The 20830-nt window shown below is 39.3% G+C and overlaps 1 non-coding gene across 1 annotated transcript; it reads left to right on the plus strand.

The window, feature by feature from the left end:
- The first annotated feature begins 9537 nt into the window (after positions 1-9537).
- On the plus strand, positions 9538-9610 carry TRNAR-UCU (transfer RNA arginine (anticodon UCU)). Its single transcript has one exon. It is a non-coding gene; the product is annotated as a tRNA-Arg (tRNA).
- Positions 9611-20830: the final 11220 nt, after the last annotated feature.

Consider the following 20830-nt stretch of genomic DNA (forward strand, 5'->3'; position numbering starts at 1 on the left):
TTTACAAAAGGACATATTGAGTCATTACCCTTGTAGTGGTTGGGTTCAAAGGTCAGCAGGGTTAATGACCTTGCAAAAAGGGCAGGTTTCGTCATTACGCGGCTATTATTATCCGAATTACTTGCCAAACCAAGTTAATAAATGTGGCGATGGCCAGGGTATGCGCTCTTACGAGTGGCTGTTCTAATTTATGGTAGTTTCACAGTTTTTACAATGGTAACTTTGATTCATGTTTCCGTCTTGCACAAATGTATCTAACTCATTCATTCAACTATTGTAGAGAGTTTATGCTCATATTATTGTTGTTATTATCATTAGCATCAATAATATCAGACAACTTGTAACCCCAGTAGGAAAAACAGAATACTGCTTCACCCTGATCCCCATTGGGGAAATCAGCCTAATACATTATAAGGAGAGAAGTGAAGATTAAGCTATAAAGATGACAATAATGATTGAACTGAAAATTAAGATCAGAGATGAAAATAACGGAAAAATTAAGAAAAAGACAATCCCTAGATAAACCACTAAATACCATCGCCCTTTTATTAAGCTTTCACAACACACCATTAAAACACATGTGAATGAGCAAATCGACAGAAAAAACCCGTACCTTCAAGCAAGATAAATCTAGACTAAACGGAACTGTGTGGTAAATCATCCTCTGGGAGAGCACTCTCCAATATTTGAGACTATACTGTATACTTAGTTGACTTCGGAATGTCCTTCTCTTAGAAGAGCTGCTTACGTCTGTGGCTAAATATTCCCATCCAATATTACACGTGGGAAAATACCCACTGAATAGTTTCAGGTGCTACTAACTTAAGTGAGAGTGTAATGTGTAGTATGCTAAGTGTTATCAGATGTTTGAGGTGCACCAACAGTGTGTCACACGATCGTACATAAATTATTTTGTATGTATTATGCTTGTATCTGCGCTCTTCCCTCGCACTAAAAAGAACCAGAATAAACATGTCTGCATTTTTCCTCTGTAACATTGTCTGTTTCTCGAACATGAAAATTCCTGTTGCCTTGAGGTTTTGTATATAAAGGAGAGTGTTCTTTAATAAAGTTACTCAGTTGGTTGCTTCCTGTCTTTGAGTCACAACCTTCTCTCGGCCCGTCACATTGGTGACCCCGGAAGTCGACTCGCTCCCACCGCCTTCCACCCCCACCCCCCTCGCCCCTCCATCGTTGGTACTATGGCGGACTCTACGGAAGTTGGCGCTGCGGCTGCCCCATTGAAACTTTCATCGTTTGCCAACGGAGAGGCGTTTGCTTGGTTTCAGCGCGCAGAAGTCCAGTTTCGCATCAAGGGCGTGACTCGCTCAACCAACAAAGCAGATTATGTTCTCGCGGCGATACCCGAGGACACCTTCCCAGAAATATCCAACTGGCTTTGTGAACAAGGAGACACCCCAATAGCGTATTATGCCCTCAAAACATACCTTCTGCAGCAGTACTCGCCGTCGCCAGCCGCCCGTATAGCAAAGCTTTTTCAGCTCTTGCAACAACCGTTGGGGGACCAAAGGGCTTCGCTTGCCCTCAGGGAAATGACCAGTATCGCTCACCTTCAACCTGCCGCAGATGGCTCTCCTCGTGAGGTGAACCTACTTCGTGCCCTTTGGATACGCCGTTTACCCGGACCTATATGCGCTGCCATACCCGATGTCGATAGTTTACCCATAAAGGACTTGATGACCAAAGCTGACGCCCTTATGGACAGCCACTTCAAGACCTCCATCAACGCCTCCACCCCTGACGAAGAGGATGCCTATTCAATGTCAACCGAAGCAGACATGAATGCCGTAGGACATACACGCCTACCCCGTGACGTGCCAAACCAGCGACAAAGCAGCCCACCACCCACCAATCGCTCTCGCCCCAACAAACGACTTCTACAGCCACTTACTACCTCCCATCCGCCGCAGTTTTTCTACTACCACTTCAGATTCGGGCAACCGCGAAGAAATGTGCCAAGGATTGTCAGTGGCCAAAAAAAGTGTAAGTAGGCCATCGCTCGTGGCGGTGGCCTCCCGTGTTTCTAATCTTTTCTTTTTACATGATGCAGGAACGGGCGTGCAATTTTTGGTAGACACGGGTGCTTGTCGTTCTTTTTTGCCAAGGAAACTCTCCAAGACACGACGTAGTCTGTCTACATCTGCCGACGTCCACTTGGTAGCTGCCAACGGATCTGCGATACCCACCTACGGTTACGAGAACCTCACATTATCATTCGGAAACGGTAAATTCAATTGGAAGTTTCTCGTTGCTGACGTCACATTGCTAATCCTCGGTGCAGATTTCCTCTCTCATTTCCACCTTCTAGTCGATGTCGCCCACCGACGATTGGTCAACGCAGACTCGTACTTGTCGACACCTCTTCAACCCGCCCCCTCTAAACTCGCTCTCCAAATCAGCGCACCCACGGATGCCTACGCCCACCTCCTCACGTCGTACCCGGAAGTTTTCCGTCCAGAACTTCTCCAAACGCCCACGGTTCCTGCCAAGCATGGTATTTATCACCATATCAAGATAACGGGACCCCCAGTCTTCGCAAAATTCAGACGTCTGGCACCGGAACGATTGGCAGCCGCCAAACAGACGTTCGCCAAAATGGAGGAAATGGGCCTTTGCCAAAAGGCCTCCAGCCCATGGTCGTCACCCTTACACATCGTTCTGAAGAAAGACGGCTCCCTCCATCCGTGCGGAGATTACAGGCGCCTGAACATGCAAACAGAACCTAATCACTACCCCCTCCCAAACATTGCCGACGTGACCTCCTACCTGCACAAAGCGAAGGTTTTCTCTACGCTCGACCTCCTGAAGGGGTATTATCAGGTGCCTATGAACCCAGAAGACATCCCCAAGACCGCCATCACCGCTCCGTTTGGTACATACACCTTCAATTACTCTTGTTTTGGCCTTCGTAATGCTGGGGCCACGTTTCAATGTCTCATGGATGGCATCTTAGGGGACTTCCCTTTCTGTGTATGTTATGTGGACGACATACTTGTGTTTTCCTCCTCAAAAGAGGAACACCTCCGTCACCTGCGCATCGTGCTCGACCGCCTGCAACAAAACAGCCTTGTAGTCCGGTACGACAAGTGTACCTTTGGCGCCAACGAAGTGTCATTCTTAGGACACCGCATCACTCCTGAAGGAGGCCATCCCCTCCCTGAGAAGGTAGCAGCCGTTCAGAACTTCCCCGCGCCCTCGACCATCAAGGCTCTGCAGGAATTCTTGGGCATGATCAACTATTATCACTGTTTACTGCCAGCCATTGCCGCCACTCTTGCTCCCCTCTACGCCTCCCTCAAGGGCAAGCCAAAGGACCTGAAGTGGGGTCCCCTTCAAGAAGCAGCCTTCTGCAATGCAAAGAAGGCCCTATCAACTGCTGCGGCTCTCACTTTTCCTATCCCACATGCCCCTCTCCTTCTCTCCATCGATGCCAGCGACGTCGCTATTGGTGCAGTACTCGAGCAGGTGGTCAACGGCTCGGCCCGCCCATTGGCCTTCATCAGCAGAAAACTGTCCAAGGCAGAATCGGGTTATTCTACCTTCGATCGAGAATTGTTGGCGGTGCACTTGGCTGTCCGTCACTTTCGCCATTTCTTAGAAGGTACGCCCTTCGTCATTCGCACAGACCACATGCCTCTGGTGCACGCCTTTACTCGACAGTCTGATGCCTGGTCCGCCCAGCAACGCCAACATCTCTCCGCCGTGGCTGAATACAATTGCACCCTTCAATACGTCCCTGGGAAAATGAATCCCGTTGCCGATGCCCTGTCAAGAAACACGTTGGCTGCCGTTCAACTGGGATTGGATTACAACGGCCTGACTGAAGCCCAATGACAGGATCCAGAGTATCAAGCATGTAGGACATCCTGCACGTCCCTCTGTTGGGAAGACTTCCCTCTCGAAGACTCCAGCACCACCCTCCTCTGTGACGTCAGTACTGGCTGACCGCGACCTTGGATTCCTGCTCCCATGCGCCGACAGGTGTTTGATTTCATTCACGGCCTTTCACATCCCTCGTGCCGTTCTACTGCACAGCTTCTGAAGGCAAAGTTCATTTGGCACGGCATTTCTAAGGATGCTAAGGATTGGGTCCGCGCCTGTACTTCTTGCCAAACTTCCAAAGTACATCGACACACAGATTCAGGAGTGGACACCTTTCCTCAACCTCAGCGTCGTTTCACACACATTCACGTCGACGTTGTAGGCCCCCTACCCACATCACAAGGACATCGTTACCTGTTTACCGTCATCGACCGCTCCACTCGTTGGCCTGAAGCCATTCCCATGGAAACTGCAACCTCCGCCTCATGTACATCTGCCTTACTCTCTGGATGGATTGCAAGATTTGGTATCACTGAGCATATTACTTCTGACAGGGGAACCACTTTCACCTCTCAATTGTGGACATCATTAGCGAATCTCCCGGGCATCACCCTACATCAGACAACGGCCTACAACCCCGCTGCCAATGGAATGGTTGAACGTTTTCATCGCACCCTCAAAGCAGCTTTGATGTCCCGCTGAAAGGATTGCAACTGGTTTACTCAGCTTCCCTGGGTCCTCCTTGGATTAAGGACCACTACTAAAGACGCCCTCGACGTCTCGGCAGCTGAAATGGTGTATGGCTACCCGTTGGTCGTCCCTGCCGAATTTTTTCCTTCTACAACCTCCTCCGACGATCTCCAGCGCATACGTCACGTCGTGGGAAAATTTACTCCATGCCGCCAGACTTACAAGCCCCCAGCGAAGCATCACATACCAACAGACTTGCACTCTGCAACGCACGTCTTCCTGCGCAACGACACTAGCAAGCCACCGCTAACGCCCCCTTACACGGGCCCTTTCCTTGGGATCCGACGCAGTCCACAAAGCATTCCTACTAAACATTCGTGGCAAAGAAGACTGGGTCTCCATTAATCGTCTAAAACCTGCTTATCTTCTGCCAGATGACCCGCCTACAGTTCGCCTCTCTAGATTAGGGCGCCCTATTTAACATGTACAGTATGTTATTTTTAGGGGGGGAGCCATGTACCAACCGTCTGTCACACAATCGTACATAAATAATTTTGTATATATTATGCTTGTATCTGCGCTCTTCCCTCGCACTAAAAAGAACCAGAATAAACATGTCTGCATTTTTCCTCTGTAACATTGTCTGTTTCTCGAACATGAAAATTCCTGTTGCCTTGAGGTTTTTTATATAAAGGAGAGTGTTCTTTAATAAAGTTACTCAGTTGATTGCTTCCTGTCTTTGAGTCACAACCTTCTCTCGGCCCGTCACAGAGGAACGAGCAGAATGTCTAAGGAATGTGCCAGAATATTTAGTACATGTGTAGGTAAAAAGAATACCAGCACCTACCTGAAAATTTGCCTTCCCTTTCTCCTACGTTTATCAACCTTCATATTTCTGAGCCTTTACCATGCATGGTCCTCTTCTCTTCCAAAGCTTGACCAAATCACTGTAGTTTTTGTTGAACCTTCGATACTTCCCTTTGATTGGTTTTAATAAAATATTTTTTTTTATCCCATCTCCTCTCTTGACTTCATACATCCATGTCAGCATCCCCATAGCCACCACTTCCGTTTTCCGTTTTTGAGTTTTCTTTATCGTCCACATCTCGGCCTCATAAACAATCACTGCTCTAACTACACCTTTACAGAGCCTGCTTTTAGGCTTTACACTGATTCTCTTGTCGTACAAGATTCCCGATGACTCTCTCTAATTACTGTAAGTGCGATATATTTTGTGATTAATTTCTGAGTTCATGTCTCCATCTTCTTTCACATTATTTTGACTCTTGGCATTGAAAAGATCTTGCCCTCTTGATGTCATCGATCCCGAGCTGACAGTACACTGCCTCCTTACCTCCTATCCATAGATATTATGTAAGTACCTTATTCGTTTTACAGATGTAGAATAGATGTACCTTACTTTTTACCTCATCATAATTACCATATATTTGATCTTTTATGATGTTTTTCATATGTAATTCACCTTTCATTGACCGTCCTTCATGCATAGATTTATGCTTCATATAATTTCTCTATCGTTGGGATCTATATATTTTAGCTGATAGGTAAGAGACTGGTGAAAGAAGAATGAGGGCAGTTAGCTAGCCAACCATAGTAGGGAATAGTTTATATAGTTAAGATTATAAGGGGGTAGTGTAAAGCATGGTTTAACCACATTTTTATTGATATATAGGCATTTTTCTTAGTATTGAAACTTATATTTATTATTTTATATTACATTTACATAACAAATTCTTCTAATTACATTTTTCACAAGAACTTTTCTTATTAGTTTCTCTCCTTAGCTTATATTTCCTCCGTTGATTCTCCATTGTATTGAGCTACTTTACTCCATATTTTGATGGCCAACCTCTACATATTCTGATCAATTGTTTCTGCCTTGTATCTATTGTGTATTTGTTCTATATTCAAATCTTTATCATCTTGACTGTTTCTCACTGTAGACCTTAGTATCTTATTTTGGAATTTTGTAATGCCCTTATATTGGAAGTCATTGCTAAACACGTGGCTATTGGTGGATATTCCATTATTGGTCTTATTAGACTTTTGTAAAAACGGATTTTAATATTTTTCCATGTTCCTAAACCTTTTTACCTTTGTATTTTGCATTCTTGCTATCTTTAGTCTTTCTCTTACATGTTTGGATATTGCCCTTTGCCAAAATTGCATGCTTAGTTTCTTGTGCTTTTGGTGAAATTCACTGGTTGTTGATGCAAGTTTATCTGTGCAGGTTTGTATTCAGGTACCGATACTATTTGGAATTTAGATTTATTTATTTTTTTATCTTCCACTTGTTTTTAAATTAATTTATTCTTTTAATTTGGTCCATTGTTTTTTGTGCTAGTTGTCTTTTCAAAGTTGGGTCCTTTCTTCGTTTACGTTTTTTCATTTGCTAAGCAGACATCAGTACAGTACTCTGGTGGTGAAGTCATAATCTGATGTGTATAATATCAATAATGTTGGACTTAATGCAGATCCTTGTGGGACCCCAAACTGTAACGGGAATGGGTTCTCTATGAAGTATAGGGATTTAATTGTAACTTTTCGTGTGTAGTGAACTTACATAATATTTTCTCAAAAATACCTGGAAGGTTGAGATATACTATTGTGTATTGGAGTCCTTGTATCCATACTTTATCAAATGCCTACATACTAGGTTGCATAGGTACTTTCTTCTCTGTGATAGTGCAAAACTTTATATATTTGCTATTGCAATTTGGGGCCCCCTTCTTTTTCAAAATCCATAATGATTTTTATTGTGTAACTGAGTCTTTTCTAGGAAGAGCATCAATCTGTTGCTAATGATCTGTTCCAATATTCTACTAGGTACTTGTAGTACAGTAGTGGTATTGGTCTATAATTCTCTACCAGACACGTATCCTTTTCCTTGTTTGAGCTTCAAAATCATTATTGCATTCTTGAACATCTTTGGGAAAAATATCCCGCTGAGAAAGCCCAGTTACATATCTGATTCGATTTTACAAATGCAATGCCTGGTAAGTTTTCAATTATGGTCTTGTCAGTGCTACTTCCAAGTACCTTGTGTTTAAAATCTTGAACTATTATTCTTATTTATCATAGCTCTATTTTCCTTGCTAGTGGGCAGTATTCATTAAACCTGCTAATATATATTTTATGATGCGGGTTTGTTTATGTCTGTGTTATTCAGTGAATTCCTTAACTATTGTCTCATGTTGGTTGTCGAATTTTTGGATATCCTCCTGTGTTATTTGGAATATTTCCTACCAGTAGGCTTTGTGTCGTACTTCTTTCTCTTTATTATCATATCTCTTTTTTCATTCCAATTCTTCATGCATGTTGATGTATTAGTTTTGCTTCCCATCAGCCTTGAAAAGGAGCTCTAAAATTGATTAGGATTGTTGTACTATACAGTACTTGTGTGTCCTCCCAATTTTGATGGTATAATCTTGAGTTTTCTTGTTCTAACTGTTCTTGTAGTGGTACATATCTTCTCACCAACGAGTTGTTCCAGCATGTAATAAGTACCGTGTTTCGATTGTTGTTGTATTGCCAATGTATCAGTTCTAGCTTCTCACTATCAATGAGGAGTGGAAATGGTTTGTATTTTGTTGTGGGTATGTGATTTTGTTTTATAGCTTCCTTTATATTCACGTACAATTTTTAAAGTTCTTCGTCTACTATTTATCTTCTTATTTAGATTTGATTGTTGGTTGACTACCCACTTTTCCTTTTATTTAATTTCTGAATCTTTCCCAACATGCTCTTTTTATGATTTTTTTTTTTGAAGGATGAAATCTATATTAGATTAGTTGTGTTTATTACTGGTATATCATCAGAGGAGGTTGCTGACCCTATTTATTGGAAGTATTAAGATAAAACTTACTGTTATTTCCTAATATTATGCCGGGCTTTCCTTTTCTGTTATTTACTACAAAAGTGTCAGTCAGGTCCTAAGTGTATATCTTTGTTATTTATTAACTTGACTTTCTTTCCCCGTGTCATTAGATTATCTATATCCATTACTTTTGTTTTGTCAAAATATCATGTGAGTTAGGTAGTTGGAGGTTTGCTCAACATTTGGCATGAAATTATACTTCATCAAGATTTTATACACATGTCTATCCTCACACTTTGGATATTAGTAGATTTTAACAAAAACTTTCAGCAATATAATTTCTCCCTTGAAATTAGAATGTGGCAGTTACCGCCGCATCTTGCACTGTTGGCTAATGAAGCAAACAATTCAAGTGAAGTCAAGCATATCCGTGAGGGCATTGCCACAGGTAGACCTACGCACCATTTCACTTTTGTACTGATATTAGGAGTTTGTCAAGTGCAAAAGTTTGGTCACAAACTGTTGACTGAATTAGTATTAGCCAGAGAGTGTGTATTTTGTTACTGCCCTCCAGAGACGGGGAATTATTACGAAGCAAATTACTATTCATCTATTTATGCATATATCATCCTTCAAATATCAATCCTTAGCCTACAATTAAGAAGTTATACTATATAAGCTTATGATCAACGTCATTATCTAAACGACGACCTTCTGTCTTGTAGAAGCAAACGGTAGGTTGTTTGACATGAAGACTTTAATTATAACCGTTGCGTTTAAAGTAATCATGGAAATCTGTCTAAACTTTCGTTCTACCAAAGACACGAAGTTATTCAAGTCTACAATATAGTAGAAAATTATTTTTGACTCGATCATTTCAAAATAGGATAAGACGAGGTTATTATAATTACGCAATGACGTTAGGTACTAATCATTAATAATTGATTAAATAGAAGTGATATCAACGATAATATCAATAAAGATGATATCACTCGCATTAATAATGCTAACCACCACGACAAACAAACACTGACAGAGTTTACTAACTTTAAACACACTGATTGGAAAACCAAAATAGTCACATCTTCAATAAATTAATAATCATAATTAAATGGTTATCTACAGGCTAAGTTTCATTAATATAGGGTACTATCGTATTAAAGGAGGTCCTCATGGCGCAGTGGATAGCGCGCTGGACTTCTAATCCAGAGGCCGCGGGTTCGAATCCCGCTGAGGATGAACTGTTTGGCACTATTCTTGATAAATTGGTCATTGTATTAGTCATAAACACAACGGTGTCTTTTACAAGAATTTCTGTTGTTTATCTGATGAATAGAATTTAAATCAAACAAAATTCTGAAATGTCGCTTACCCTTGGTTGTATGTTCGTCGCAACAATCTTGTTTAACGTCTCGGGAGACGGTTACGAAATGCCAAGTCATAGATTCAGCAAAACCTCCCCTCCCGAGTACATACTCTGTTAGGGACTTACACCACCCGGGATCGGGCCCCACCACTCCCGGGAGACAGAGAAAACGGATGTTTAAGCGGAGGCGCCTGACTCACCACAACTAATACCCAGCCACGCCAACCTCCTCTCAAATCTCTCTTTTATTGTTAGCAACAAGTGAACTATCATTATGTAAGAAACTAATTGTATCTTCAAGTATAATTAACTATTCTCATTTGTGAGAAGTTAATTCCTGGTAATTTTATTATCATAGAAATTGGATGTAATTCTCTCTCTCTCTCTCTCTCTCTCTCTCTCTCTCTCTCTCTCTCTCTCTCTCTCTCTCTCTGATATTATGAGCCTCGACTTTGATGTTGACAATGAAATTGAATACATCCATTTTCCATTTTCTAAAAAAGAAATTTACAGTACTCTCCAAAATTTGAGTGCTTCGATATGAAATATTTTCTTCGAGACATACTATGTATGGCCCATTTCCTGCCGCTTTAGGCCTGCCCTTCTTTCACTACTAGGAGGTGGGAGGGGGTTGGCACCATTTTCCTGTATGTTTTAAATGTTTATTTTTGGCAACTGGTTGGACTGTCTTCTGGAAGTATTTAACTTAAAAAAAAAAAACGATTTCGCCTTTTTGGAAAATAATTTCTCACCATTTTCTCAAATTATGTCTGTAACCGTCCTAAATAATTTGGAACACAGCAATTACAAGTAAAACATCCAATATTATTGTTGAAATGTTACATAATGATAAAACAATGACACTCCTTTCAATTAATTAAAAGAATTCTTCCAAAGTGTATAAACAATAACAATGTCAATAGTTTAGTGTAGGATTAGTTTTATCACGTGGAATGATCCCCTCCTTCATCCTCATCAATTCCCAAGAGTGCCTGGCTGGTATTAGTGAACACCTCCTCATCAGCTCCACCCAGGCACATCTCTCAGCCGTTGAGGCCCTGAGATTGACAGGAACAATGGAACCTGCAACTGATCTTGCACCCACATTTGATGAGATGAGTCAATGTGGCTGGAGTTGGAGAGTCCCTTCCTTCAACCCTTAGGTTGATCCTGGTGGTAGCTAAAGTGGGGAATGTCATCTTGATACCACACCATGGCCTGGTAAATAGCTTGGACAAAGGTTTCACGTAAGGCTCCTCGTGTTGGAGGTAGCTTTTGAGCTTCTAGTTGTTTCTTGATGAAAAGCTTCCACATGAGATCACCAAATTCCACCGAAGTTGTATCAGGATTATTATAGATGACAAACAGATGTCTAAATGGCACATTCACTATCAATTCCAAGTTCCTTGAGGCTCCTAGGGCAAGAAATGCAGATATCATCTCCATGGAGCATCTGCCCAGTGCCTGCCATCAGTTAAGCTTCCCTTGTTAGCAAATCAATCTGTTATGTCTGCTCCAGAGAAGGTCTTAGCAGCCACAAGTGTATTCACTACTGGCCCCTGTTACTTTCTTCTGGTTCCCTACACCAATGACAAAATTAGTGTTTCTACAGAGGTGATGATAATGGTGAATTGCACGGACAACACATCAGTGTCATGTGATTGAAAATAAATTTCTGTTGCTCCTCTTCAAAGAGCATACAGACTGTGGAGAATAAGCCTTGTGTCAGATTCTTCATGGGATCTGCAGAGATGTTGAACATCCATAGAGTTTTAGAGCACCTCCTGCCATAAAATAACTAGGAAGACTGTGGGCATACCTCTAAAAATAGTAGAACACTTTCTTTACAAGATAAACCAACAGCTCATTTTTTATTATAGCGTTAGACAAGGCCTCCTTCAGTAAAGTGGGAAGATCAAAGCAGTCAAAGATTAGATTGACCTCATTATTGTTGCAGTGCTTTCAGCTCAGTGTGGCTGAGTAGTGGTCAGCCCATTGAAAACATGTCTTGACCCAAGAAGATCTACCCATTGCTTGGACGACTGCCATTCCATCAATGACAGTCACCTTCATCACCTTCTTTGGTGGCAATAAAACAATTTCATTAATGACTTCCACTGGCTGTAGATCACCACTAGTTATGTTTGGCAGCTCCTCAAGTTTAGCCTTTAGCTTGCTATTGTCTGTGCTTGGTAGAAGTTCCCCACTCATTATGAACAAGGCTCTCGTGGAAGGGCAGCTAACTTATGCTGACCAGTGCCCTCTATGAGGTTGATCTCAGGGCATGAGCATGAAACAACCAACATGCGGGCAAAGAGTGACTGTCATCCTTGAGCTCATATACTTGATTGTCCAATTTGTGATTCACGGACTTCCTTGCACTTTTCCTCATCTTGAGTTCAACGTTTCTCATTCTTGCCCAGACACTTACTTCATTTTTGTTGATGCACTCCTCAACAAACATGGTATACCTCTGCCCAATGTCTTCTTGAATGCTCACATATTTCTTCAACTTGGCTGGCATCACGACCTTTGTGATGATATCAATCAGGTCTTCCCCCTCGTTTTTCATATGATTCATGGAGGAACTAAGCACAATCTTCAGTCGAGTAATGTTCTCTTCTTACCCTGTCCAGACAGCCATTGCTGTGCAAGCTGTTTGTCCTCACTGCTGCTGGCTGCACCTCGTTGGACATACTCAGCTACTCCTTCCAAGTCTGATTCTTGCTTACATAAACAGCCATTTGCAGTTGTTTCCCCCGCACCGAATAAACACACCTTATGAACTGTCTTGTTGGCAGAAGAAACACAGGCTTGCATTAAAAGATGTTGCTGAACATGTAAAGTAGGGAATCTTTCTTTCAGCAGTCTGGTACACTGGTGACAGCTGCAGAAAAAGGTTGTCCACATCTCTTTTGAAGATGGCGACTGTCTCCTTGTTGGCAGGCCTTCTGGTGTCATACACCGGCACGCTCTAGGTAACCACTGATATGTCGACCCATAACATTTTCTGTGCCGCTTTGCTTTCTATTCTTTCAGATTGGTGGCAAAATATCCTTGGAATCATCTGCTGATCTGTGGATATTTGGTATCTCCATATTGCCCTCATTCATATGCAAACTGGAGGAACTTAAAAAAAGCTTCCTTTAATGGTTCAGTTACTAGATCATAAATGTATGGCTCCTGACACTGAAATAAGTTTCTGTTTTGGTTTTCTACTGGTGTTTTGGCTCCGTTGTATGACTGCTTAATGCAACACACCAAATTTAGTGACCCCATTGGGCGAATATAGATGTGTATTTATTATTCCAAGGCTTGAAGTTTCATGTAAAAAAGTCAGATGTGATTCATCAATGGTCATCTTCAGAAAAAGAAAAACTGACGTATCAGTACATGTTGGTTTGAGTCGATAGCAGTATAGTGGCTGAAAAGCTTTTAACAAAAGCTATTAATTTTGTCATACAGGTAAAAAAGCAGTGGTAGTTCTGAATGAATATTTGTACAGAAACGCTTTTGATAAACACAATTTAACATTCTTGTACTTCAGACTCTAAAATGAAACTTGCTTAATATAGTGTTTTCAACTAAATTTAACTTTTCAACTTTGACGCTGCACTAAGGTCACTAGAACTTAATGAAAAAAATAGCGACATAATTTTTCTACTTCTTGTAAATGTAAAGAATGCATTCATAATGGTTGCTTGAAATTAACATGCAATACCAACGGGAACTTTAGTTTGTTACATTGGTTGGCCCTCCACTATACAGTGTAAAAAATCGAATGTTGAGAATATGGAAAAACGACAAGTGTACAAAAATGTCTTGGATTGCACTTTGTTATCACCAACTGATCAGAATTATCAATTTGATTAATGTAGATTTTTACTTGCATTGCGTTACTAGTAATGTTTTGGCTGGTTAATTCTTTGTAGCAATTTTACATATCTATTAAACTGTACAAATAGATTTAGATTTGGGTGAAAGTTTCTAAAATTTTCCCAGAATTCCCACGACTCAAAGAGATATTTATAAATAATACATTTACAAATGCTTTCAAAGATCACGTTCCATACATTTTGCTTTGAAAGTAATAATAATAATAATAATAATAATTAAATATATATATTCTATTTATAGGCAGTATATCTTAGCAATCCATGTTTGCAAACGGTTATATAAGCGAATGAGCAACCTGGAGGAGTAACGAGAACTTTGGGTGTGAAGGAAATGGCTCCCTAAATCTCGATGAAATCACTGGCAGCAGGGTGACGGATTGGGTTTGAGATGATAGACAAGCTGTCTCTTCGGTTCTACTCCTGATGCCTGGAGGATGATCTTACTTTAATCAGTATGGACTGACAGGGATCACTTGCCTTAGTTAGATAGGCACTGCACATCACAAAGAACTGGCTATCCTTTGTGAATCTAGTCAATGAATCCTTTATGGATTTAGTCAGTCAATGGAAAGCAAAGATGACAGAATGGCCCCCAGTCTCAGGTGTCGCGGGGTGCTAAGAATCTCCCGGTTTATAAATACTAAAGAAAAATAGAAAATTGGTAATTGCAATGTTAGAACCACAAATCAGATTGGGGAGTTACAGCAATTGGAGAATGAATTTATGAAATATAGTTTGGATATCTTGGCACTAACTGAAATATGTTGTAAGGGGATTGGTAAGAAAACCTTAGACCAAGGATATATATATATATATATATATATATATATATATATATATATATATTCATATATATATATATATATATATATATATATATATATATATATATATATATATACATATATATGTATGTATGTATGTATATATATATATATTCAGGAAGAACAGATGGAGTTGGGAGAGAAAGGATAGGAATGATGATGACACCAAGAGCAGAAAATGCTTTAACTGAGTGAAGAGCTGTGAGTAGTAGATTGTTACTTGAAACGTTTAAATCAAGGCAGGGCAATATGTATATTAGAGTTTGCTATCCACCAACAAAAGATTCCCCTGAAGATAGGAAAGATGAATACTATGAACTGCAGAGTGTGATAGATGAGATCCCAGAGAGATATAAGAAAATTGTGATTGGTGACTTCAATGCTGAAGTTGGAAGGCATAATCAAGGTATAGAGAATGTGATGGGTGTTGAGAGTCTTGGCCAAGTTAAAAATAAAAATGGAGCACATTTTATAAGTTTCTTTTCAACAAACAATCTTGTTATTGGATGTACTCTTTTCCAGCATAAGGACATCCACAAATATACATGGACTTCATCATATGGCAATTACAAAAATCAAATATATCACATAGCTATTAATAATGAGAGAAGGATGATTCTGATAAATGTAAGAAGCTATAGAAGTGCAGATATTTATAGTGATCACCAGCTCCTCATTGCCACACCGAAATTAAAACTGAAAGCACCCAAAATAAATGTAAATAGAATACATAGGTTTGATACAACTAAGCTTTTAGAAGATGAGCACAGAGAAACATTTTCAATCTGATGTAAAAATCGATTTACAGTCTTAGAGACTTTGAGAGATGAAGAGCAGACAATTAATGAAAATGGTGTGATATTAAGGACATATATCAGTCAGTTAGTAGTGAAGTTTTGCGATATTTATTCACAATGAGAAAGCCATTGATATCAAATGATACATAGGATACTATAAAAAGGAGTCAGAGACAGAAATGGATTGTTGAAAGTTTTCGAGGAAGTAATGAAAATTACAAGGTAGAGCATGCTAAGTATTCCAGTATTGATAGTGAAGTCAAAAGAAAATCCAGGAATGACTGGAGAGAGTATTTAGACAGGAAAGTAAATGAGGTTGACAAAGCTATGCCTTCAAGGAGTGGCATGGTGTAAGAATTGCTCATAAAATTATTAATGAAATCTCTATGGGGGCAAAGAGGAAGAGACATATACCCACCAAAAATAGGGATGGATCTGTTATAACAGCAGAATATGAAGAAAGGCAACGTTGGATGGAACACTTTAGCAAGGTCATGAATAGGAGATATGAAGGGAATATTTTGATTGATAGGCCTAAAGCTGAGGAAGACCTTGATGTGCCCATGAATAAGTTCAAGGTAAGGAAAGCCCCTGGTTATGATGGAATAACTGTTGAGATGATACTTGCTGAAAATGAAGTGATCCCCAGAATACATGAAAGATTATTTTGTAGAATGTGGCACGAAGAAGCAAAACCCGATGAATGGGAATTAGGAATTAGGTGAAAATGGCTAGTAAAGGAGACCTGACTGATTGCAATCATTACAGAGGTATCACATTTACGTCAGTTGTCATGAAAATATATAGTATACTTATTGTAAAGAGGCCAGAGAGAAAGATTGATGAAAAGCTGAGAGAGGAACTAGCAGGATTTAGAAAAGGTAGTTGTACTGACCAAATCTTCCTTTAGAGACATGTTTTACAGCAATGCAAAGAATATAGAAATTCACATTTGATTGCATATGTGGACTATAAAAAAACATTTGTTAGTGTACACTGGTCAATTTTGTGGAGAGTCCTGTGTTCTTATGGAATTTCTCTTAAATATGTAAATTTGATTATTATTATTATTATTATTATTATCATTATTATTATTACTAGCTAAGCTACAACCCTAGTTGGAAAAACAAGATGCTATAAGCCCAAGGGCTCCAATAGGGAAAAATAGCCCAGTGAGGAAAGGAAATAAGGAAATAAATAAATGATGAGAACAAGTTAACAATAAATCATTATAAACAGTAACAACGTCAAAGCAGATATGTCCTATATAAACGATTAACAACGTCATAAACTGATATGTCATATATAAACTATAAAAAGACTCATGTCAGTCTGGTCAACATAAAAATATTTGCTGCAAGTTTGAACTTTTGAAGTTTTATTGATTCAACTACCCGATTAGGAAGACCATTCCACAACTTGGTAACATGAGCATAGCAAATGTAAAGTTAATGTTAGTGGAGTTCTATCAAATGAATTTCCAGTGAACAGTGGAGTACTCCAAGGGAATGTTTTGTTACCTATGTTGTTTATCCTCCTCATGGACTTTGTAATGTGTAGAATAGTTGGAGAGGGTGGAGAAAGGTTGGACTGGATTAGTAATAGGAAATTAGCTGTCCTTATTAGCAGAGCACTGTGGGATTTGCAATGATTGCTTACCAGAATGCTTGAAATATCACATGAAGGGCGGGCTCAAGATAAATAGAAGAAAGATAGAGTTGATGAGAATTGAATATGCAATGGAGGATGAAATATCATTTTAAGGAGAAAGGATTAATAAGGTAGAATCTTTTAAATAGTTAGGAACTATGATCTCTAATACAGGATCTTAAGAATTGGAGTTTGAAGAAAGATTGAAAAAATCAAATCAGACAATGGCTAGGTTAAGTAAAATTTGGAAATCAAATCGCCTAAAATTACATAAAAAAATCAGGCTATATATCAGTTTAGTGAGGTAGTGGTATAACAATGAAACAATCTCCAACAGAATTAGTAGATTTGACAAAGCCATCAGAAGAATATTGGGGGTTAAATGGCAGGACATGATTAGAAATAAAACTATAAGAAATATTACCCAAGTACCATGTATGGATGAGATCATGATGAGGGGTAGATGAAGATTGTTTTGGCATGCTCTTTGCACTCCTCAAGGGAGATTAGTTCACCAAAGATTTAACTGGGATCCACTAGGTACTCGAAGAAATGTGAAGACCCAGGCCTACATAGCTGAGGACTATGAAGCATCAAGTCGGAAATGATGAATGGAGAAGTATTGGATAAAGACGACTAGCAAAATGTAACCGAGGCCCTTTGCATCAATAGGCGTGGGAGGAGATGATGATGATGATGATTATCAATAATATAAAATAAGAATAGGGGGTTGCTGCTAATAAGAACAGCATCATTAGCATACTCTAGGTCAGCTAATTTCCTGTTACCAATCCAGTCCAATCCTGCTCTACCATCCCCAACTGTTCTCCGCATTACAAAATTCATGGGGGGGGGGGGGGGTAAACAACATAGATGACAACACATTCACTTGGAATACTCCATTGTTCACTGGAAATTCGTTTGATAGGACTCCACTAACATTAACTTTACATTTTCTATGGTCACGAACAGACTTAATTAGATTTGCATATTTGAAAGGAACTCTCCACAAAATTGCCCGGTGCACACTATCAAAGGCTTTTTCATAGTTCACAAATGCCATCAAAAGTGGATTTCTATATTCTGTGCATTGCTGTACTACATATATCAAAATGAAAATTTGGTCAGTATAACGTTCACCTTTTCTAAATCTTGCTTGTTCATCTCTCAGCCTTTCATCAATCTTTCTCTCTAATCTCTTTAGCATAAGCATTCTATATATTTTCATGACAACTGACGTAAATGTGATACCTCTGTAATTACTGCAATCAGTCAGATTTTTTTTTTGCCATTTTCACCAACACTCCTAGCTCCCATTCATTAGGCTTTGCCTCTTCACACCACATTTTACATAATAATCTTGTAAGTAATCAGTGAGTCACTTCATTTTCGGCCAATATCATCTCAGCAGTTATTCCATCGTATCCAGGGGCTTTCCATCTCTTGAGTTTACTAACTATAGCTTCGACATCAAATACACTGAATTCATTCATGGGCACATTAAGGTCTTCCTCAGCTTCAGGTATAGTCATATCTCTTATTCATGACCTCATTAAAGTGTTCCATCCAAGGTTTTTATTTTATTTATTTTTTCTTTTCCTTTTTTATCTTCTCTAGTTATAACAGATCCATCCTTCTCTCTGATGGGTATTTGCTTCTTCTCCTTTGCTCCAGTAGAAATTTCATTAATAATTCTAAAAGCAATTCTTACACCAAAGCTACTTTCTGAATTCATAACTTTGTCTGCCTCATCTGCTTTCCTGTCTATATGTGCTCTCCAGTCATTCCTGGCTTTTCTTTTGACCTCACTATCAATACTGGAATACTTAGCATTCTCTGCCTTGTAATTTGGAATCATATATATATATATATATATATATATATATATATATATATATATATATATATATATATATATATACATTTTTACATGTGTCTATTAGATTGTGTTAATGTTCATGTTTTAACCCCAATGATGGGAAAAATGGTTTCCCCAAAACTTGGTCGATGGTGATTTCCTGATTCATCACTGATTATCTTCAATATTACTATTTTTTCTTTAATTCCCTTATTATATATGCACAATTTATAATTCTTAAGATTGATGTCAGTAGCCAGTTGTGCTAGAAAACTATATTCTTAAATATAATAAAATGTAGAATTAGCTTATTATCCTACTAACAGCTATTCTATTGGTTTCATTTTTTTTTTCGTTTATCTTAAATTTTTTCGTTTCTTTTATAATTCTCATGACTACGTCAGAGGCAGAACGCTGCTTTTCAACACTGAAAACAATAAAAAATTTTATAAGAGGCAATATGAATTCGGAAAAACTAAATAAACTTGAAGAAAAACATTCCTCAGTTGTCTATCATCCAGAGAACAAGGAGAAAATAACAGATTGTTTCGTTCAAATTAAAAGAAAAAAAAAATAGACTTAATTTTTGAATGAATGGATCAAGCTTGAACAGTAACAATTTAGGTGATGGTAAGTAAAAACTATTTGATTTTGTTCTTTTAGGATTCTATCAAGTTTCTGAATATATTTGCTTATGCCTGTTGGTGTTCTCTCACGCAATACTAAAACAAAGGGTAGACCTATACATTTATTTTGGAGCAGCACCTGCACTGATTTTAGCCACAAATCGCCATTGCCCGGGATCTACACAGAATAAGAAAAATTGCGTTACGAAGTATGGCGAAAAATAATTGTCCTAACAACATATAAGCAGATGTCAGTGTCTTGTTACTTAATTTCGGTTGTTCTGTAGGTTGTAGCCAATGAGATATCAGTGTGGGGTAAAACGTGTTGGATGTTTGAAGAGGTATTTACTAAGTAGTCACTTTCTAGCTCACAATAACCCGAGCAAGTCTAATTTATTATTATTATTATTATTATTAATTTCATATATAAATAAAAGTGAGGCTCCACCACTCAAATTTGGTTTACTCTGCATTATTGCCGTGGATACACAGGTTTCCATAGTTTTTCAAACCTTGAAAGATTTTGTTTTTTATTTATGGCTTTTCCTGGGCGGCAGAGGAGACTTATACATTAATTTGTTCATTTTGTTTCAAATATGCAATGCTATAGCAATACAGAAGAGTTTGTAGAAGTTATTGGAATATGCAATGTAACATCTCATAAGACTTTGTAAAAAGTATAATTTACTGGAAAAATAAACCTGGCGTCAACCGGACGGTGCGCTGTAATACAATTTAATGTTTTGTACCAACCGTGTGTCACACAATTGTACATAATTCCTATTGTATATATTATGCTTGTATCTGCGCTCTTCCCTCGCACTAAAAAGAACCTGAATGATCATGTGACGGAGCCGAGTAAAGGGGTGTGAACTCAAAGGCAGATTGGAAACGACTGAGTTATATATTAAGGAACACTTCTTTATATACAAAACGGCAAGGCAACAGGACATGGCATGTTCGAGGGACAGACAAAGTTCAGAGCAAAACCGGAGACATGATCATTCAGGTTCTTTTTAGTGCGAGGGAAGAGCGCAGATACAAGCATAATATATACAATAGGAATTATGTACAATTGTGTGACACACGGTTGGTACATGGCTCCCCCTCTAAAAATGACATACTGAACATGTTAAATAGGTGCCCTGAATCTGGAGAGGTAGTAGTAACAACTGCGCCGATTAGCAGCAGTGAGTGGCTGTAGAAGTCGTTGGTTGGGGTGCGAGCAAGTGGTGGATGATGGTTGGCTGTGTTGCCGCTTCGGCTCGTCACGGGGTAGGCGAGTGTGTCCTACGGCATTCATAGGCGTGTGTGTCCTACGGCATTCATAGGCGAGTGTGTCCTACGGCATTCATAGGCGAGTGTGTCCTACGGCATTCATAGGCCTACGGCATTCATAGGCGAGTATATCCTACGGCATTCATAGGCCTACGGCGTTCATA

The sequence above is a fragment of the Palaemon carinicauda genome, chromosome 4, assembly GCF_036898095.1.
Source record: "Palaemon carinicauda isolate YSFRI2023 chromosome 4, ASM3689809v2, whole genome shotgun sequence".
Taxonomy (NCBI): Eukaryota; Metazoa; Arthropoda; class Malacostraca; order Decapoda; family Palaemonidae; genus Palaemon; species Palaemon carinicauda.